Genomic DNA, 22,956 nt, shown 5'->3' with positions numbered 1-22,956 from the left:
TATGAAAACAGAAGCGCGGAGCTGCAGGAATCTGTACATTCAGAGCACTGGCTTGTGTATAGAAAAGGCTCTAAGCAGAACTACTTTAACTGTTCCATTTGTCATTTGGTGTAAAGTCAGTTTATATCTTAACTCACTAATGCTTCATGTTTTATCATGCTACAACAAGCAACCCTGTTATGCTGCTTCACTTGATCAAGGTTCCAAATGGACGCTTTTGTCTAAGAAAACACACCTTTGTTCTGCTGAGAGGGACTTCAGTAGAAGAAGGACTTTAATCAGCTTCATCTGGCACAATGTTTGTGTGCCTTTTTTCCTAGTCTGTGCAGCTAACCCACTGTGACCTATTCCCAGGTCACAGACAGGGGTGCCCTTGAATTTTTGGTCCCACTGGCCACTGCATGTGTGTGTGTGTGTTGAGGATCTTTTTCCGATCAGTGTCTTTTAGTCTCAGGAGCAACTGCAGCTTGTCTCTGGGATTCTGTATTGTTAACTTCTCTTGCCCTGCCTTCCCTCCCTCTTAGTGTAGCCTATTTTACCAGAATGAATTTGGCCCAGATCGTTTTTTCCCCTCTCTGAGTTTACCTCCTCGCCGGAGGATCCTTCTACCTTCCGCTTTCGGATCAAACGAGGGCCTTGCCCACGGAAGGGCTCTAACACCACTAATTATTTGTTACAGTGTGATTTTTTTCCCCCCTCTTTCTTCCTTCTGCATTTTAATTAGCAACAGCTTTTAACAGAGTACTAAATTAGCTGTTGCAAAGAGAGAGAGAATAAAAAGCACCTATCATAAGCCTGTTTGTGGAATGCAGCTCAGGAATTTGAGAAAATGAACCCAATATTTAACATTTGGAGCTGAACTCAGTTCCCATGATTGAAACGGGGAGTCAGATGAGGGCATTGTTTTGGGAAAACATGATCCATCCCCGTCCTTCTCTCCATGGTGGTAAAAACACCAGCTTACATTTTCTGGTTTCTGTACGTATAGAAAATGCACACACACAACCACACACTCACACACCTCCTTACACACTCTTACTCTCGCAGACACTCACCAGCTAAACTGGGTTATTAGAGCGATTTACATCATAATAAGAGCGTCTGGTTGCTTGAATAGTGCTGCGTGTGGGAACGTCTTGGTGGGAACAGCTGTACGCTCAGACAGGACAGAAAAACAGGACAGCAGCAGCATATATCTTCTCCAAGCTTGACAACACACTGAGCAGTGGTCAGACCAAACACTATTAAAAGTTTGCATCTTTTTTTGGATTAAAAGGGGGGAAAACCCTCCTTAAATGGTCTGTTTAATTTACGTCATACCCTTTAATTGTCCTTTCTCTCCGCTGCGCTTTTCTCCGCTGCGACACAAACACCCAATCCCTGCAAAACATCAATTTTGATAGATAATAAATAAAGCTAGCCCCCCCCACACTCAACACCAGCTTTCATCCTAATTGACCCCAAACTGGCAGGGGATGGAGAAAAATATAATAATCTGCTGAGGCTGCAATTGTGGCGATTCAAAAGTATTCAGAGTGACCATAAAAAAGAAAGACTGCATTGTAAATCGTCTGCTTTATACATTTTATAGAGCCTCTGAACAAGGGGAACAAAAAGGAATCAAAATGCAACTTATTCATATTACTGCCTGGACTATATGTATTTGAGTGATAATGCTGAGTGGACAAAATTGAGATTTTATATACCCTCATGTTTGCATCGGCAAGCATCTTGCACATTTTAACCTGCGTTCTGTGCAAACTGAGTGCATGTGCATTATGAAAAATAAACATCTGCATCTGAGCAACACAAAGCCGTTTATTATTTTAATTTTTCGCAACAAACAAACTGCTCTGGCCTAGATGTTTTGTGTGTATGTGTGATAGCTAAATAGGAAAATCAGTGGTGCCCAAAAAGGCTGCATACCTGACCGTTCAAGCCCCACACTCACACACTCACACACACACACACACACACACACACACACACACACACACACACACACACACACACACACACACACACACACACACACACACACACGCACACTTAGCGCTCTCTTGCTTGCCCATTTATTCTATTAATCCCTAACTGAGATGAAAATTCTGATTATAATCCCTCAGGCAGTCCCTCGCTCAAAAAGGGCATCGCTAATGTCTCAAAAGAGAGAGTGGTCTGTGTGTATGTGATCGGCTTGTCTTGTCCTATTTTTTCTCACCGACGGTGGATATTAATGAAACAATTCTTGGGTTGGAAGATTGAAATTTAGAAGGAATTCTTTGTGGATTTCATCGACTATAAATACAATTCCTCCTGTTTGGTTTTCCAAATTGATTTCCTCATGATAAGGTGCAAGTATTTAGCACACGTGGTTTAGACGTAGAGTTGGGATGAGGCCAGCGATTTGCATTTCAGTGAAACATTGGCTGATAAGCTATCTGCGTTAGCTCATTAGCGTGGATATTATCGCTACAAGAGCAGGATGATGAATTCCCCAAAATTTCACATTTCTGAACCCAAAATATCCGGTCCTCCATTCTGCTTCGGCCCTGCTGAAGTGCCGTCCTGGCTCAAAGCCGTGCACCACAAGCATTGTTAGTCTATGATCTGCTGATTAGCAATTAGCTTATCATCACCGGCTAATGCTGCCCATCTCAGTGCACATTAGTGCATTTTTAACACCCAATCACAGTCTGGCTGTATTTCAGATCGTGCTCCCTCATCTTGTGTCTCTCATCTTCTATTTCTTTTCCCTGTTTGTCTTCTCTCTCTCTCTCTCTCTCTCTCTCTCTCTCTCTCTGAGTCTCACCCTGATGCATTAGCAGTCAATGCAAATCCAGGACAGCCAATTGATACTGAATCAATTACTGTATGTTTGGTAAGCATGTGTGTGAGTGTGTGCGTGTTTCACACTGTGGAACATCCCGGCGAGCCTAACAAAGAGATTTCACACGCTGGCTGCCATCACTAATCTATTGTCGCTCTTCCTTTTTATCCGCCTTTCTTTTTTTCTCCACATAAGATTTTATTTAGTGGACTCGAGTGCTGTGCTGCGTTTGAACAGCTTCGCCACAGTGAATGGCGAATGCACAAACACTGGTGTGTGTGTGTGTGTGAAAAGCAGAGGCAGGATAGCGCATGTACTATTACATCGTAACTGGAATGACTGGAAAAGCTAATAATCTGCTACCAAAACCAGTAGCCTTTTCTGTGTTTCATATAATTATATTTAGATAAACATTGCTGCTAGAATGTATTTGCTTTCTTACAGAGTCCCTCTGATTTTAAGGGGTTATTTAAAATTAATTTTTTAAATATCTGCAATAATCTTACTAGATATAAAAGAGGCTTTGAATGATGAAGTCATTTATTTAGGGAAAATACAAAACTATTCCAAGCTGGATTGTCCTGTAAATATATATGTATAGAAAATAATCTAACCCAAAAACCTTTTTGCAACTTCTGGTGGCTAAAATTGGCAACAAAATGATTTTGACCCACTCCTCTTTTCCGAATAGTTTTTATTCAACCAAATTTGAAGGACATTATTAAGGTCGCGACACAGCCACATCTCAATCATATATATTCCCAGGCTTTTGTCGTGGCCCTTTCCATCTGAAGCCTACAAGTGAGCTTGCTCACATAACATGCCTGAGCATATTCTTACCACCTTTGGGCACCTTCCACGAGAATTCTCTAATAGGAAAAAGAACTTGAATCAAGTATAGAAAGTAGTTCATTTCCAGAGCACCAAAGTACCCAGAACCTTAATACTAACATCACAGTCTTCAAGTTTAAGTTTTAGTGAAAACAGAGTTTGGATACTTTTTATCCCATGACATATGCAATATAGTAAAAAAAAAAAAATGTTTAAAAATGTCACATTTTGAAATACCTAGAAGATTGAAAAACTAAATCTTATTTTCTGTGTTATTTAAAATACATATTCATTGCATAAATATACATATACTGATGCAATTAACTATCCACTGTGGTTACATGCATCATGAGGACAGTTAGGTGCAAAGTCGAAAACTTGATGAAGAAGGGCTTACTTAATTACATCACTTTAGAAAATGATATTTACTACTGAATCTGACTCCATTTTGTTACAGTTAAATTGTAGCTGGGATGTAAATAACTGAGCTCCAATCTGGCTGTATGGCTGGATCGAATTTATTTGATTTAATTAAACATTTCTAATAAGAGCTGGAACTCTTAGCCTTTTAAAAGAAATTTGATTTTCCTTTCATGAATTTATGAACTATAAATCAATTGAAGTGAATTACATTATTTAGTTCCAATCAAAAAAAAGGTGACTATGGGCAGCATGGGGACGCTTATGATATTAAGAGAAGTAATAAAACAAAGACGAGGTGCTTTGACTTGAGCTTTATTCTGTTTGGTAATTCCACAGCACACACACCCACACTGTTATATAAGACAGCCTTAAAGTGTTAACTACCATAAACCTCGTCCTGCGTCTTCGTCTGGCAGGTTTTCTGCTTGAATATTTATAAAGCTGAGGAATCCAGGCTTTCAGCAACTGCAGAGAAGATTTCGTTAAGCTCCTGGTTTTGAACCCCGTCTGCTTAGCGAGCACCTCCGTCCTCCTCTGTCTGCAGCTCTCCTTTCTCTCCCAGACTTGTGAAGCTTGAGGCCCAGGCTGAGGTAACCCTGATGACATCTCGACAACATCACCAGTGTTACTTGTGACTCCTCCGGAGGCGCAGAGGGGATCATACAACTGATTTTTCTATGCTTTTTGGTTTGAAAATGAAAAAAAAAAGGGCGAAACAACGGATTTAGATTAAAGTTAACGCTGAATACGATCCTGAGTTTGACCTTTGACTTATCTATGGAGTAGCTGAGGGATTCCCTGCGGTGATCATTAGAATTCTGCACATACTTATAGCAGGTTGTTTAGATTTTTGCTTTTTTTAAAAGTATTTTTCCCGTGCTTATAGTAGTGATTGGCATTTTACATTTTTCTTGCAACATAGCATGTGCTTGCAGAGAAAGTGATGCAAGGAAAATAAAGTGGAAAATAGTAAGTATTAATCATATAATAATATTAATAATACACCAGTGTAGATGAACAGTGGTTGTGCTCCTGATGTGCAGAATCTAATGTCTAAGCTCTGGTTGCACAATGAAGTTAACCTTCCCTGCTTGAGTAGGCACCATTTATTGTATCAAGTTATACCTGTGTTTGAAATCATTGGGCTTTGAAAATTACATTTTTAATAGTAACATTTTTAGTGTCTTAAGTGTTTTTAATGAAATGCCAAATAGATAAACACTTTTTTCCATCTACGTGGTGCAAGGAGAAGTGTAGCTCTACCTTTCCACTATTTCTGTGCATTGCCAGACAGTTCTCCGAAGGGATGCTGTGCTTTTCCATTTTTGTTTATAAAACTGACATTATATCATCATATGTGAAAAGTCTAGAAGTGTAATGTAAGACTGTTTCAAAGCCACAGAAAAGGTGGTTACAAGACTGTTAAAATATTCCGTGATACTGTCCATATTTTCTGAAAATCTTAAATGTGATGCCAGAGAAAAGGCATAAGTGTTGGAGTTTTCTTTGGCTGTACAAAGCATAGGATAATGTTGTTGCTGCACACTGGTGGTAAGGTGGCTGAAAGATGACTCCTACACTGTCTCACTTTTGGTTACAAAACACACAAATTTAGATGATGGAAAATATTTCTGGTTACTAAAAAATAGTGCATCACAGATGGGAAGCGTGAATCCACACCCAAAGTGGTTTTATTACTAACTGGTAAGATATAAACACCAGATAATTAGCAGCAGACTACAGGCTAGCATTTTCAGTGTATAGCCTTGGAAAATAACCAGCTAATAGGAGACGTGTTTTACTCTAGAGCACAACTACAAACTTCAGAATATTCTAAGGAATACGCAGATACAGTAAATCTTCTAAATTTTCTTTTTCCAGTGTTTAAAAAAATTAATAAATCAATACTAAAATTGCAATTGAAGCAACTGGGAAATTGTTGCTGATTATCTGTTTAAATCCCAGCAACCAGAACATATTTTCATTTAAAATAATATTATATTAAGTCACAGTAGCAAACCCTGAGAAACGTATAGCCTATGCCACACTGGAAGTGACACATTATTTGGGGTTTGGAATAAATAGAAGAGAAGCAGAGCATGGAAGGGACGGCACCACTGTGATGATGCAGAAACGACATAAAAATAAAAGAGGGGAGAAAAAATCCCAGAGAAAGACGTCAGCCTGCCCACACATTTTGACTGATAGCTGATCTCTGGGAAGAGTGGCGCTGACGCACCAACACGGCTACGACGGTCAAAGATGATGACAGATGTGTTAAAAACGAAAACAAAACAACAACAAAAAAAGATCACCAAGCTTTTGTTGGCTGGCTGGAATACTTTTTCCAAAACGGTGACAGGCCAGGAAGAGACCTTACAGAAGGAGAATTATTTCCCCACGATTGTGGCAGTGTGTCGGTGACGTCAGGTCAGGCCGCTCTCTGTCATGGAGGATTGTTTATTGATCCGGCTCTTTGTGTTTATGCAAGTGCCTCGACATCCACGCTACATTTACTTCTTGGTGGTGAGAGGGAAAGCTGCTGTTTTTGGCCGCACACTCTGAGTGTGTGAGAGTATTTGCTCCAGTGCACACACACACACACACACACACACACACGGGGGCTGCACATGTAGCTCAGCTCTCTTATTATGTTGAAGGCTTGTACATAAAACTGTTTATATACTACAAAGCTTATTTATATAGGCCACTGGATTACAGACTGGCTTTAAATACCACACACACACACACACACACACACACACACACACACACACACACACACACACACACACACACACACACACACACACACACACACACACACACACACACACACACGCACAGCAATTGTCAATGCTACCTGTTATTACTTACATCAGTGTGTGTTTCAGTGTGAGTAGATGCAAGATAGCCCCTGTTAAAAGCTGCCAGCGCTGAGCTGGCATTGTGTGTGTGTTTGCTCTTCCCTCTGATTTCATGTTTTCAGTTTGGCTAAACTGTTACTTCAATGTATGACCGTCCTATAGCTAGTACAACGAGCAGGACACAGGCTGCACATATCCTTTAGTTGTGTGTGAATCAGTATAATTGTTGAGTTTTGTATCCTGAGATTAAGTCGGCTTTCTCCTCTCACCGCGACTTTCTTGTCCTTTAATTCACATCTTTCTTCTTTGCATTTTGTGAACGGATGGAGATCCTCAGTTTTGATCTTAAAGACTGTGCTGGTGGTTACACCTGAGGCTCAAATAACATACAGTATATAACAAGATTTAAGGAAATTTTTAATGTTCTGACCTATTAAAACATTGCCAGTTTGTGTTTAACAATTTTTAACATTTACATATCAGACAAAACATCAGAAACATATACATACACATTGATATTAATATAAAATGACAACTAGAATTATCCATGGGCTTGTTCTAAATTCTGTCTGTAAAAGCATATCACTCCATCTTAACCTGCAGTTTCGTTGCCCTTTTAGGTGTAATTTAATTTACTTCAAATACGTACGTTGCAGTGAAGTTTAAATATGCTCATTTGGATTTAGGTGAGCAATTTTTTTCTTATTGTAAAGCATATGACTGCCCTGATTAGTGAAAAAAGGACCAGATGCCCCTGTTTTCCAGTGGATTTTGTCTAGTCCACACAAGGTCAAGTGTTATAGGCACAAGCTCAAATACATGCATCCAACCAAACAAATTCTGCTTGATATTTGACCACTCTTCATAGCATAACAGGTATAGTTTATTTAAATTAGTCAGACCTGACATTTTAGTGCAGTTAATGAATTTTCAACAGGGTTGAGGTCTGGAGATTTTTGTAAATTTAATGTCACCCTGCTTGATCTGTACAGAAATCACTCTTTATGATGGGTAAACCCGATGGTGTTCAAGCTTAAACCATCACTGTTCATTTGAGATGGAGTTGCAGGATTATAAGTGTGTCTTCCTTGGTGCAATGCACCAGTGGCACTTAAAAATAAAACAGCTGTAGAGCAGAATGCTGCCATAATTAAAGTGTTAGGTACACTAACTGTGTGACAGTTGTAAGGTGCAATACACTTACTAGTCCATTGTGATAAAACTGCGTAATATTGTCTATCTGGCAGTAAAACTGACTTTTCCATGTGAACAACTAGATCATACTTTTGGATTAGGTGCCTCGGTTGGAAGCCTCACACTTCATTGCTACCAACATGGCTTTTTGGACCGATTATTAAGTCTGACTCCACATCATTGGCACTAGCAGAAGACATGACTTTTTCCCAATAATTTGCGGTGGCTCATTTGAATTTTAAGCACTAGTTTAATCTTCTAAGCACAGATAGCTTTATGAATATGCATGCGATGGCCAGACTTTATCTCATTACCTTGTTGTAAATTCTAATGACCATTAGGTCCTCACAGTAATTGCCAATTGTTTTGCATTTTTGATTGGGCTATTACCATGCGCATTGGAGGCGCACATCAGCCACGCTTGTCAGAGCCGGCATGTCAGCAACTGTTTGTGTGTTTTTTATGCCTCTTTGTGCACATGTGTGTATTTTTAATCATTTATGCCTTAGGTTGGAGACATATATATATATATATGCTTTATATGTGTTTTCTAGACTACTATAAATGAAAGGAACAATTTGAATTAAAACAATGACTAAGGAGTGAGTGGGAGATTAAATGTGTTAATTTGCATGATGTCTCCTCTGTTTCCTCTTCCTGTTTTTTTTTTTTACAAACATCCTTACAAAGATCACCCAGCATGAACCATCTGACTCTCACCTGTACACTTAGGTTTTGACATGTTGTCGATGCCCACATCTCTTTCTGTTTTCCTGCCTCTCCTTGGACATACTTGCATCAGATACATCTCTTTTTTTTACCATTTGTCCATAGTCATCTATATGTTCAGCTGCCATTTTGGAGTCAATGATCTGTCTTGCTAATTGAGTTTTTCTTCAAATGTTGAAGAAAACTCTTTAAAGGGAAGGAAACAGAGAAATTGCATCCCATTGTTCTGTCGTTAGCAGGAAAAATGCTTCTGTTTCTGCAGGCGGCATGTGCAGAAAACACACTTTATTCTGTCTTTTGTACTCAGATACCTGTGTTTCTTTTTTTGTGGGAGCAAGACTAAAAGAAAAGAGTCAATAAAGCAAATCAATTTTCTTTTACTAATAAAGCATGACAATTAAGAAACAAGGAACAACAAACAAGAAACAGAAAACAGACACTAATCTCTTTGTTTTCATCTTTATTGTATTTTTTTGTTGTTTTCATCTTTAAACCTCCCTTCTTAACCTTCAACTTTCACACAGGCACTATTTATTCCTCCTATTCATAAGGTTTGTCTGCGAGTGCTGTGAGCGAGATATGGGAACTTTTACATACCGATGAAAAGGAATTCTTAATTGCATAGGAATGACTGTGGTTGCAAACGGTGTTGTAATGGATGAGTGAAAGTGTGTGTACGTGTGTTTAGAGGTCTGAGGTCTCTTTTAGCCCCCTTAAAAATACACACACATGCATTACCCCCCACGCACACACAAACACACACCTATGGCTGCTGTTACTAACAAAGTTGTATATTCAGTTGGGAAACAGTATCCAGAACACAACTAAATTATTAAGCCTATGAACTTTTTAGCCAGTAAGATGAACTGATGAGCCACATCTATGAGATCCTTCTTGTCTTTGCACATGTGTGTGTATGTATGTGAGCATGCACATGCCCTCTCCTTCTGTCTAGTGCCTGGTCTTTAGCCAAGGGCATGCATAATTGATCCTGTGCCCGCGATCATTTATTTGATGTAATTGCCCGCGTAAGATATGATGAAATCTAATGGATAATTCATCTACGACACCCCAACCCCCCTCCCCCAAAATGGATAAAGAGCTGCTAAAATATACCTTTTAAGCAATTCTGTCTGAGTCTATGGGTGTGTAATCGATGGCCCAGAAATACTGATGCATCCACAAACACAATTAAAACAGCATTTTTAGGATAAACTGTTGCAGTGCATAGACACTGATAGCATCTGTTAACTCAAACGAATTGAGTCATTAAGTTAGGGAAAGGACACAGGCAACAAGGGAGGTTGAAGTCGACCCACTGTGTCCCGCACCAACTGACCTATGCAAGGGCAAACCAGTATTTAAGTTCAGGTGTGTGATGTAGTGATAACAGACCATCTGTGTGGCCAGTTGGCGAGGGAATTAAAGGTAGAAAGGCAGAGGTAACCTCTTTCAGTGGGCAGTTAGTACAAGAAATCTCTGTCCACTGGCCAAAATGAGATAGCGCTGTTTTAACAGAATTTTATTAATCCAACCATATATATTCTTGCATTTATCTGAGCTCAGGTCATTGGAGTAGCTGTTCTACAGTGGAATCCTGATGTATTTTACATAATAAGTCCATATATAAACACCTAAGCAATTTCTAGGTCTGCCTAAACAAGCCCAGCTGACTCATGTTGATGCAGAAGAGCAGCAGCCCTTACCCCTGGATGACGGGTCTCCTCTTTCTTATCTTAAAGGTTGGGTTCTGCCACTCTACAAAGAACCTTTGTATCATGGGTCTGATTCTGATGATAACTCATATCTCATAACCACAGAGGAGGGTTAGATCTAATAAATCAAGTGCTCATTGCATCAGATCAGAGCAATGTTGTCATTATTGTGGGAAAGACCTAAATGTATCTTTCTCCTTAAATCGAGGCATATATTAACTTCAATCTAAGACCTAACAATGAGCCCAGACACTGATTCCCATCTTGACACTTGTAGCTGCAGGCAGCTCCAGAGCATGCAAAAGGTCACGACTCAATGCCCAGTAAACCAAGTTATCTATAAAATGTGAGAACCTAAGGTACATGTTTTTGACTAAATGGGGAAAGTGTGGCCCAGTAGTTGAAGCAAGGTCAGTTGTGATCTGGGAAGACTGTAGGTTCTCTGGTTTGAATCCCAAAGATTGCCACCCGAGGTCCCTAAGCAAAGCTCTGAGCCCCAAAATGCTCCTGTGTACTGTACCATAGTGGCCCACTGTGACCTAAGGTATGATTTAAATGCAGACGAACATTTCGGTTTGAATTTACAAAGTTGACAAATTAAGATTATATTTGACAAATATAGATTATATTTAAGTACAACTTGAGATCCTGACAATTATCATCTCACACAGAATCAGTGACTTATACTTATAAAAATTCTGGCTGTAACAGCAAACTTTTGTGAAGCTGTAAAAGATCATAGGTTCAGATTCAAAGAAAGTGAACTGTATTGTTTTGTACTTATTATCATTCAATCATTCAGCTGTAGTTGCAGTATAATTAAGAAAGTGAACCACCAATCACATGGTAAGCAGCTCATCTTGTCTCTACCAAACAGCAATCAAAAGGAATTGCTGGGAGCATCAAAGGACTGAATTTTGTGTTAAACAGAGATTAAAGAATGATGTCTTTTTTTTTTTTAGCCCTTTCTCTACAAGTATTCAGCGGGAAAGCCCAGTTGAAATCCCATATGCCCCCTTTTTCCCCACTGTTTTTCATTGAAGTCCAGATGTGTTTCAACATGCTCTGAACTGTAGTCACTTCTGCTCTTTCTCTCCCAAACACACACTCTCAGAATCACACCTTGTGAACCAAACATGCTTTTTGGTCTTTGTTTCATATGATTTTGTTGTCTCTAGCTGGACAACCCATGTTTTTGAGGTGCTGTCAAAAATGTTGATATATATGTGCAACATCAGTAACATCCTGTGGATGGACCAATGGGACAAAGGGACGCACAGAAAATGTTTATCTTTGCTGCACAAGGGAAATGTAGGCCCCAAACTGAACCACCCTCAGAAGTGTTGAGAGAAACAAGGGAGGAGTTGAGGTGGAGGGGTAGCAAAAAAAGGCTTGATAGAGAGAGACTGGGAGATGAGAAGGAGGGGAAAGGGGGTAGAGTGTCCTGGGGATAGTGGACGAGTGGGAGAGAGAGAGAGAGAGATTCAGAGGGGGTAGAGAGAGGAAGGAAAGGCTGCGTCCCATCGCTCTCTGCCCATTAACAGATGAACTTGGCCAACATCCAAATGTTTGATGAGTCGGGTGTCGCACAGCTACGTGTGTAATGGGTGGGTGTTAGGGTTACACACATAGTCACGCATGCACAATTACATACACCCGCTCCAGCTCTGCATTTTAAGTTGATGCTGCTCTCTATAAACAAGCTCTCTTTCCCCCCCTTTTTTTTTTACCTACACACAAATAGCTTGCTTCTTTTTTTTTTCAATAACGCAAACACACTTACAATTGAGTTCAAGAGATCATGCTCAGACTGGTTTGCTGGCATAAAACTCTGGATTTTTTAGAGGAATAGTAAGGTGAAACTACAGCTACAAGGTTTAACAAAAGACAGTAAGAAAGAAAAATAAAACACTGCAGATTTCAGCCAAAGTTCCTGAACTACTGAGTCCTTCTGCTCAACAGACAGGGTGAGCTAAACAGGAATATAAGCATGCAGACAGGTAGAGAAATAATATGGGGAAAGTGAAAGTATGGCAGAAAGTATATGCAAAGAAGTAAAAATAAAGATATTTCCAACCTTTACACCCACCTTTTGCTCTTGTAACCAACTGTGAGTTGAATGCAGGAGCTTGCTGATATTATCAGCAACCAGTTGGGTCAGAAAGTGTACAAGGAGGGAGGGTCAAACACAGCCGAGCTGCTGGCCAGCAGGTTCTGTTGGTTTGAATCCCGGCCAAAGGGCACATCCATGTCATTTGGCTCTTTGGCTGAAAGTTGATGGAAACATGGCTAGCAAAATTTTTCTTCTATCTTGCATTGTTTTATTTCTGGCTGGTGTGTCATACAGGGTTGAAGATAACACTTTTCTTTTTGCTCAGTCCAACTCACCACTTTCCTTGCTCAAGGATAGATGGGCTGCATTCAGCTATATTTTTTCTTCCTTGGTAATTACAAAATATTTTTTCACAAGGAGGAAGATTACAGTTTAATCCTTTTCATTTTTTTAAATAGATACATCAAATTATATCTTATTTCTCATGTTCTTTATGTTTGAAAGGTACATTTTTAACTTGGAATGTTTTAATGTTGTGGTGTAAAAAAACGTCTTCTTAAGACTGAAGTTAACACTTACCTTCAAGTAGAATGAAAAAACTGAAGTTGTTTAAATAAAAGCAGATTACATTTTAATTTAAAGTGTTAGATCCAAGACAGAACTATGTGTGCTGTGGTTGCCACTTTAAAACAAAACTTCAATTAGAGTAAGTTGGATTTATATTTAGAATATTTACTAAAATTTAAAGGGTTGTTGTCATGTTATATAATTTCTTTTTACAACAGCAGTTCACTCTGGCGGATGCAGGTTTTCTGAAAGATTATAACATCCTGCTGGCATATTATTTGTTAGTTTTGTGTTTTACACTTTTTGCTTTGTGAGTAAATTAAATTCTTAATATATTTTTACAATCACAACAGAGGTATAATACTGCACAGGTAGGGACACTAACCTTATATTTGGTCTGTGCCTACAGTCTAGTTACAGTGCAAGCTACATGTCCCTTTGGTACATGTAGCTTGCACTGTAACTAGAAAAGCATGAACCTAACTGACTGATATGTGCAGTAAATGCAACACAGGCTGTTTGTGCTAGTAGAATTCCTGACCAGTCACACCAAATGAGCAATTACTCACTAACTTATCTCAGTCAGCTGAGTGGAACCAAAACTGTCTATATCAGACTCTGTTCGGAATATTTTTCATACTTTTTTGCAATTTAAGAGCACATGTGTCATACAGCAAGAGCCATGCAAAATCAACCACATGTTAGTTCTGTTTTGGGCTATAAAATGCTTATTAGATTCATCTTACATGTATTAAAAATCTTCTGTATTTTTTTAGGTTAAAATATATTTCTTGAGCTAACAATAATAACTTTATTTAGTTCAATTCAAGGTACCTTTAGCTTATAGCTTCAGTAGATACATTATATTCCTCTTGTGAATCTAATTACATTGATAAAAGTGTGTCCTGAGACATAAAGCCATCCTGGTTCATAAAATCTCAATATGAATAAAATTTTGACTGAAATGCCCTATCAGCTGTGTTCGGTTTTCTGAATGATGATCCCTTTTTGTCAGTGAGATGCAAATAACTACAAAGTTGTTTAGTTGTAATTTATATTTGTATTTTTCTATGTTGACCAACTGATTGTCTCATACATGTGATGGTAAAGGTGGAGACATAGATTACTCCTATCTGTGCCTGCACCACTTTTCAAAATATATAAAAGTGGAATATCCTGTTGATGATCAAGGCATAAATGCACAGCATAGAAAAATGTCATAGATGTTGATGTATCCTGATCTTTTTTTATATCAATAATGAATCAATATAATCAATAATAATGAATTAAATTGGTAAACAGAACAGCAATTGATTTATTATAAAGCTATATTAAGATAACTTGATGTAGATTTTGTATCAGGCTCCAGCTGATGGAGCACTCATAGGGGGACATGATGACTTAGAAACAGTGATGAGTTCAGTAGGATGATTATACTCAGTGGATGGCTTCACCACTGATGCCGTATTAGAGATTCTACCTCTTTTTTTTATCAACAAACATGGTGCAGTTCAGTGTCCTTTTTAATCAACTTTTGGTGAAGCCCAGCAGATTTAATGAACTGATGTCCAAGAAGTTTTTGGATATCAGCTTATGCTTCCAGTTTGGAAGGCCAGAGCCTCCAAACCATTTTTTTTCAGTATACAATCCAAGCAAAGCACATTTAAAAAAAATAATATATGCAATTTTCAGCTTGGTTCAGCTCCAAAATTATTTCTCACTAAATCTCAATGGTTTAAATCCTGCCTAACAACATTGGCTTAAAGCATAAAACCCAGTTCTTACCACAGCTTTTATAATCTAGAGATTTCTCCTGTGGGGATTTGCATCATGGTGCTGGCATCGAGGCTAGGATCATTGACCACCTCTGCAAATCCTGTATAGGCTGGCCATAATTTAAACATACACACGGAGGCACTCCCTAAAGGCTTGTAAGTGGTACTACTTAGCGCTCCAACCTTTGGCTACTTCTGATCATACCCCTCCTGTCCTGCAGGGTGTTTGTGGCAGCATTTGCTGCATTAGAAATGAGAGCTGCTTAGCTCGGAGCTACTATTTCGGTTACTTTCTTTTCTCCCTGCTCTATAATCTTATGTAAACACAGAAATCATCTCTCAGCTAACTCTGGCATATGCAGGCCAGCAGTGACGTCCCACTGCGATATATCCTTCCAAAACCTGGATTAAAAGTTTTGAAGTGGGAGGCATGTAAGGGGAGAGGAGTTGAGGAAGCCATTTGGGCAGCTGCTGACATCTCTTTAATGTACTGAGAAAGCTATAAATAGATAAATAAATAGAGAAAATTAAACCCAACATTGATCAAAAAGGTATTTTATATGAATCCTACAAGAGGTCTGGACAGGTGGCTAAAACTGTTTAGAGGAAGCAAATGCTTGTACTCTAGATGAGAAGGCAGTTTTTTTCTCTGTAAAGGAAAGGTGACAGTGTTAAGCTTTTAAGTGTCTACCCTTCCAATAAAAAAAAAAAAATAGACAAGAGCAAAAGAAAATAGACACCAAGAGGAACATCTCTACAGAAAGACGAAGATTAAGTGGAATGAACAGAAAAAAGATATAAGAAACATGATGTGACGTGACCCATGTCCGGCTCGGTGTACGCATAAAAGCAGTGCTCTTCAAAGATGCATTTTATGTGTGTGTGTGTGTGTGTTTATGTGTGTCAGCGGCTGTCAGCGTGTATCTGTGTCTGTGAATGATCTATGGTTTGTGTTTACTGTGCCATATTTCGGCCTGGCCTGCCGTCACCGGCGTATGAATGATAAATTACGGATGTCCGACGGATTCACCCAGGCACCTGTGGTCCCTCACTCACCAGGCCGTGTGGTAACAGAAATTCTAAAAAAAAAAGAGAGAGAAAGAAACATGAACATTAATGCTTATTTGGTAGGCATGGCACTTATATTGTTTTCATTTTTCAAGGTTTGTCCAAGATTGTTGCTTTTGTCTTGTTTTATTTTTAAGTCACATTTCTGCTCCAAAACAAATGCAATGAAGAAGAAATACCAATAAAACTAGTAATAATTCCATTAGATAAAAATTTCAAATGGAAAATATTATTTAATGTGTAATAAGTTCAGCTCTAAGATTAGAATTGGTTATGATCAATACCAACAACAAAACGCAAAAAAACATATAAAGTATATAAATGAATTAAGTTTTTCCTACTTTTTACCATCTAATCTAACAAAGTAAAATTCATTTGGTCTTCTTTGGAATCATAACTGGTTTTCGCTTCTGATGAAGTTGTTATAATGACTGAGAAACTTCTTGGAAATCTTCTCAGCCTGTTTAAATACCAGTGGCATTAGCATGTAAATGTATTTGGCTGCATGTAGTCCCAACTTCTTAGAAAATCTGAGAATAAAATGGATGTCAGCATAAATCCTTGGGGAACACCCTTAAAAATTAAAGCAAACTGACGTGTTGCTTCCTATAAGAACAAACCAAGTTCTGTCAGATAATATTTGAGCAATAGAGTCATCTCTTAACAATATTGATTTGTGATGGATGTGATAAAGCGCTTCAGTTAAAAAAATAAAAAATAGTACTGCCAGCGCTTTATGTCAAATAAATTGAGAATTTAATCTATAACTAAAACTGCACCTGCAGTCGTGCTTTGGCCTAATTGATGGGATATTCTTTGCATGGCGTGCTTTAAATGACCGGTTTCTCTATGTGTATCTGCAAGAATGCACTCTGGTCTTCAAAGCAACCTGTTCTTCTTTCACCTTTCATTTTTCGTGCCGGTCAATCCTTTTCTCTCTCTTGTCTGGGCCCCAGTTCCTGCCTCCCTCTGCTGTGCTGCTGTTTTCTGGGCCTGCTTGTCTCAGTAACAGTAAATACCCTTGCTACCTGACACAGATCCACCTTTCTACTTGACCGAGCACACAGAGAAGGGCAGCTGTATGTGTGCGTGCAAGGAGGAAAGGTGTATTCTCTGGTGACCCCCCCCTGCATGCACCCTGGTTTAAAGGGACTGAGTGAGCATACACGTGTGCTCACACGCTCCCTGAAGCATTCCCCCCGTGCAGAGATAAAACACAGGTTTAATCTTTGACACTGTGTCCAAACTGGCCTCTTTGCAGGTGAGGAAAGCCTCCTGGGGAGAACATGTGTGTAAGTGTGTGTGTGAAACTGCTAGTTTCGTCATGACCTAAATGTGGAGGACAATAGCCTGGAGGCTCTAAGTGTGTCTGTGTTTTTGTGTGGAGACTGTACAGTATGTTCTCTTTGCAACCTCTATGTGTTGTTGCGCCTTCTGGATGTTAAAGCTTACTTCTCTGTCATAGTATTTTTGCCTCACGTTTCAGTCTGTAGGTGATATCAGCCTTTTTTTTTGCTGCTTTAAAGCAAAGCAGAAAGTTGGCAGGGAGTGATTCCCCTGTGTTGATAAGTTGGAAAAAGGTAACCCACTCCACTTTGTTCAAAAATAAAAAGAAATTTTTTTCCAGCTCACACAGCCTGTTTATGCTTTAAAAAGTCACACAAAAAGATAAATTATTGTATCAAAATGTAACTGTTATTTGACACTACTTTTGCAAACTAATACCTGAATGTAACATGAATCATTTCAAGGACTTATCTTCTCTAATAGTTTATGTTTATTGTTTATTTACTTAACAAAAATAACCTCGCCTATGTTTTTTTTTTGCATTTCTTTGTCACATCACTCTCTGCAGCCAAAAAGCCCTTTATTTTAAGCAGATCGTGCAGAAAATTTGTTGCAAGTAAAGTTTTGCTATTTTAATACAGGAATGTCTTGAATGAAACTTCAGACCAGCAGTCTAAGTACCTTTTATTGCTTCAAATCAAAACTGTACTAATATAATCATAAGTATTATTGCTAGATCAATTTACATATGTTGCAACTACAATTAGACCGTCGACCTGTCTAGGGTGTACCCCGCCTCTGACCCGTAGACAGCTGGAGATAGGCACCAGCACCCCTCACGACCCCATTTGGGATTAAACGTCTCCGAAAATGGATGGATGGATACAACTACAATTTCAATTCCTCTTTAAGTGCTACTACACAAAGTGCTGAAAACTGAAAGCTTTTACTTTTTTCCAGTCAGCCATAATATATTTAAAATTAATTAATTCATATTTATAGATGAAATCAGAGACAAAAGGGTTTAAGGTGAATTATCCTGAGAATATTTTTCATCATTTGGAGTAATTATTAAAGATGAGTTTCCTCCATTGGAGGCCTGCATAATGTTTCACTTACCTAATTTGTTTTAACTGGATTCGAATCATATAACTGTGGGTAACAGAAGCAATACAGTTCAGGAGGTTTTTGTGTTTTGGGGCATTAAAATGAAACATCAGACACTCACACGGTGTAGGATCATATGTTAGACTGCCAGAGGCTGATGCTGAATCACCCTGAAGTGGAAAATCAGTCCTATTGGCCAAATCTCCTCTTCAACAGATGCAGAGAACTGCTATTCAGTTCATCCGACTTCTATAAAACCCCAGAATTCCTGATTCTACTGCAGCTCTCTGTGATGATGATGTTTCAAATGGAGATATTGACCTTTTAGGAATATTTACCATGTAATGCAATTATGCTACTAATGGATTTGGCCCACTGATCTTTTTATGCTCTGTGTCAGTGGGCTAGTAAAACACTGTTGGCTTTATTACAGCACTGAAACACACACGCCATGCAGACCAGTTAGGCCCGGCGCTCATTTGCGTCTGTATGTTCTACATGTATAATCCTCCTTCCCTGGTGCAATCACACGCCGGCTCAAATGCACATCCATACACACACACACGTGCATACCAGACCCCCTTAACTGTATGTGTCTGCCAAGCCAGACGGCAGACTGCCAGCAAAAAAGGGGCTGTGATTGGGGTGAAGGCTCATCTGCTGGGGTTAGCCAGCTATAGCCACACAGACACACATAGACTTCAAAAGGCGCACATGCATACTGACCCAGTGCCTGTTTAGATTAACAGGGTTTATTAGCTTGACACGGCCCCCATCGCTTGGTCGTTGGGCTTAAGCCAAAGTTTCAGGGAGGATGGTTATTAGCATGTGCAATGCTAAAATTTCTAGCTGCTGTTGTTCTGCACTCTGCCACTGCTAATGAGATAAGTGCTCAGAACCAGGCTGCAAAATTTCCCCTCTGTAAAGGCGCCATAGTTCACGTTTAATTGCAGACACCAAATGCGACATGTAAATGAAAAGAAGATCAAACAAAGAACTGCTGAAAGTCTTTTTAAAGCTGCATTTACTCTCAACTGAAACAGTTGGTCATTTTAAATAAGTATGGATGTTGTCAGCTGGTCAAACAGTCTAAGATCACTTGATCTGTTGATTTTGGTCCACTTTTCCTACATAACTTGAAAAATATGAAGCTATAAAAGGCAAACTAACCAAACCTCTGCAGTGATCAGCATAAAATATCCTCGCTACAAGTGTGCAATTGCTCGTACTTGCTTTTTGAGAGCTTCATCTCTTGGCATTATCAGTCTATGGTGAAGATAAAAAACTAAAAAAAATCTTAATATGAAAGTTTTTAGGAGAATTGGCATAATAACAAAAATAAGAATGGAGAATACAATCATCCACAAGCAAAAAATGGAATGTATTAACTCCAAGTTTAAGTCACTCCAACTTACTAGTTTCAAGTTCAAGGATAATGAAATTCATAAGGTTCTGGGTCCTGTATAATTTTTTTCCTAATGAAGAAAAGTAGAAAGATGTTCATCTGGAGCTGGTCTGCTAACCTGTATCATGTTAGGGTTATCTTAGTGCAGAAGGCTGCACACACTATCACTGATTTCATATTTATAAATGCTGTCTTTTAATTTATGATTATATAACTTTGTGAAAGAGGACAATGTGTGCACCAGTAGCAAGAGTTTTGGAGATGAAGTGCTTCTATGCACTTGGATCCCCTGCACAGGCGTCCTCAAAGGTTAGACTGTGGTCTGGATCCAGGCATACATGAGGTTTTACCTGAACCAATGTGAAATTTAGGGCAATAATGAACTGTGTCTTTTAATGCATTGACCTTAATTAATTTTAATTTGCACTCATTTTTGCTACTAATGTTGGTATCGCAATGACTTTCTCTCTGAAACTAACAGGTAGTGATGCAGAAATAGAGAAACTTAGAAAAATGCTATAGGCTAAAGCAGAACCTATTAATGACTTCATCTAAAAAAAAGAGAATAATAAAAAAGGGGACTTGAAGAGTTATATTCAAACAAGACAGGCTCTGTGCTCTTCTTTTTTTGCAGAGTATCAAAAAATGAAACCTTAGTAATACACTGAGATTTCGTTATGAACATTTTGGACAACACATGTATATTGAGGGGACCTTGCTAAAACTTAAATGTAGATCATTGCTCTACAGGAGCTTAGAATGCAACAGATGGATGTTCCAACTTTCTCTGGCAAAAATATTCTAGATGAAATAATGACGTGGCACTGAGCTGGCTGTCTGGCTGTGGAAAACCAAACTGGTTCCTTGCTGATTTTTAAAAGAAACAGTTGAGAACCCTCTATAATGATGGAAACAGTTTGACGGAAAACCCCAAACTACAAGAGTTATTATATCTGTGGTCGAAATGCCCCTTAAAGTTCACAACTTGGTTTGTGTCAGGTTGTTTAAATTAGTTTTGGGAAATATTGCGATTTCATAAACAGATAATTGTCAGGAGATCTCTTACATTTTCATCTTGACTCTGGCTAATTTTGTCGGTTATTGATATCACCAGAAATGTAGCTCAATGAAGATGCCTTATTTTGTATTTGCACGCAAACACTTCATTCAGAAGTGATGCTTATATCAGTGATAGGCCTGACTGCCCACACCTGCTTTGCTAAACCCTACCATGCACACTGGTCACTTCCTCTTTCACACTTCTTTCGCATCCATGTGCACACATCTGGCTCCAGGACTGCCAGAAACAGGTAGTGAGAAGCGTGAACGGCCGTTGAGGCGAAACATGTCTGTCAGCAGTGGGATTGATTTGTGCTTTAATTTGTATGTGAAGGAGTCTATTTATGTCTCTACATATGTGTGTGTCTGTAATCTCCTCTGCATTTGTGAGTCATACTGGTTTTCTACTTTATGTTCTGGTTGTCTGGTTTAAATATAGCAGCAGACCATGAGAAATATTCTCCATGTTTCTTATTTCTATTGTGGCCACAAGCCCTCTGACACATAGTGCCACTTAGTTGGTGCCTTTCCCTCCTGATATTACACCATATCTGTGGACAGAAGATTCAAAGAGGAGCCATTTTAGGGCCAGAAACTGCCATTTTTTTTTCTTCCTTCCAAAATATTCCTGCTACCTTGTTGAAACCTTCTGGCACTTCTAATGGAGCAAAGTGGAGGAAAGGAGGTGGGGGGAGTGTTAAAGCCAAGATGGTATCAGCCAGGCAGAGAACAACAGTTCATCGAGGAACGATAGAGGCGAAGAACACTACACACACACACACACGCACACACATGATCAGTCATATATGTTTGTGTGTATATACGTACAAACACTCACACAGACAAAGAGGGAGGGCAGATGGTAAGAAGAGACGTGTGAAAAGCAACAGTTAGCCCGTGTCTTCGCAGTGTGTCAGTCTGGCCTAAATATGGCATGCTTTTGACACTTTTTCCCATCCTGCAAACTCTTTCCATTTCGTCCAACACTTTCCTTAAAAATACAACAAAAATAAAACTGACCTACGTCTTCAGCTACCTTTGCTGCTAAAGACATTTACTACGTTGAGCAAGTGTCGTGTTAAAAGACAATTGCTCACTTGTTTCACATTGAGCAGAAAAACCAACAGCCCTCCTTACTTGACTGACACTACTGAGGCAGTGTGATATTTGATGGATGATCAGTGTTATATGCTGCCTTTTAATGATAAAAGCTACACTAATTGCAAAACAAAGCACACTTAGTTTTATTACTAAGTGATATTTAGAAGAACTTTGTTGCAAACATAGTCAGGTTGTTGGTCATAGTGTTGTAATGACATGCATAGGTAAAGTTTAGGATACTGTAATTATTTAGAGAGAAAATCACTATTTTTCTGTTTTTCTTTGCTTTTTTCATATATAAAATTAATTGGTCAGAAAACTCTGAATTTCTTCAATTGACTCTTTAATAATTAAATGGCCTTTTATGCAGTCGACTCCAGTTCTTGTCTAGAATTGCATTTTTGGTGTCCTTCTAATTTCCCTATAAACCTGAAAAGGAAACCAATACTTAGACCATGGTGTATAAGATATATCTAACTTTATAATAGTTCTTTTCATCAACCTTGCCTAAAACAGTGTTCGTCTAAGTAAAATAAAACGCAACCTTAATTTTGATGAAGATTCCTACAAATATCAAGGTTTGAAACCAGTTGAAACGTTTCATATCTCTGTGAAGTAAACAAAGTCCTGTCAGAGTTCAGTTCAATCAAGTTTAGATCAGAAAAAATTTACCTTTCCCATTCGTTTTGTTTTGTTAACAATTTAAAACATTGTCTTTACCTAATTCATAGGGTCATTAATTTGTTTTTATGTCCTTTATGTGCCAATAGCTTCAATAAGATACAAACCATTATAAGCGCTAATTAAAAGTTTATAGCTGTGTCTTCTATGACTTTCTATTAAAATAAAACCATGATATAGCTTCCCGTGTCGCTTCACGCTGTTTCTTTTATAAAATTAAATAAACTTTAAACGTCTTATGTAGAACATTCTTCAGGTAGGATAAGA

The 22,956-nt window shown here is 38.7% G+C and overlaps 1 protein-coding gene across 1 annotated transcript in view; it reads left to right on the top strand.

Annotated features, from left to right (window-relative positions):
• bcl11aa (BAF chromatin remodeling complex subunit BCL11A a) overlaps window positions 1–22,956 on the top strand; it is a 57,555-nt gene that overhangs the window by 3,923 nt on the left and 30,676 nt on the right. The window lies entirely within an intron of this gene.

The sequence above is a fragment of the Cyprinodon tularosa genome, unplaced genomic scaffold (assembly GCF_016077235.1).
Source record: "Cyprinodon tularosa strain WSP-4 unplaced genomic scaffold, ASM1607723v1 ctg343, whole genome shotgun sequence".
NCBI lineage: Eukaryota > Metazoa > Chordata > Actinopteri > Cyprinodontiformes > Cyprinodontidae > Cyprinodon > Cyprinodon tularosa.
This window is presented reverse-complemented; position numbering and strand designations above follow the sequence as displayed.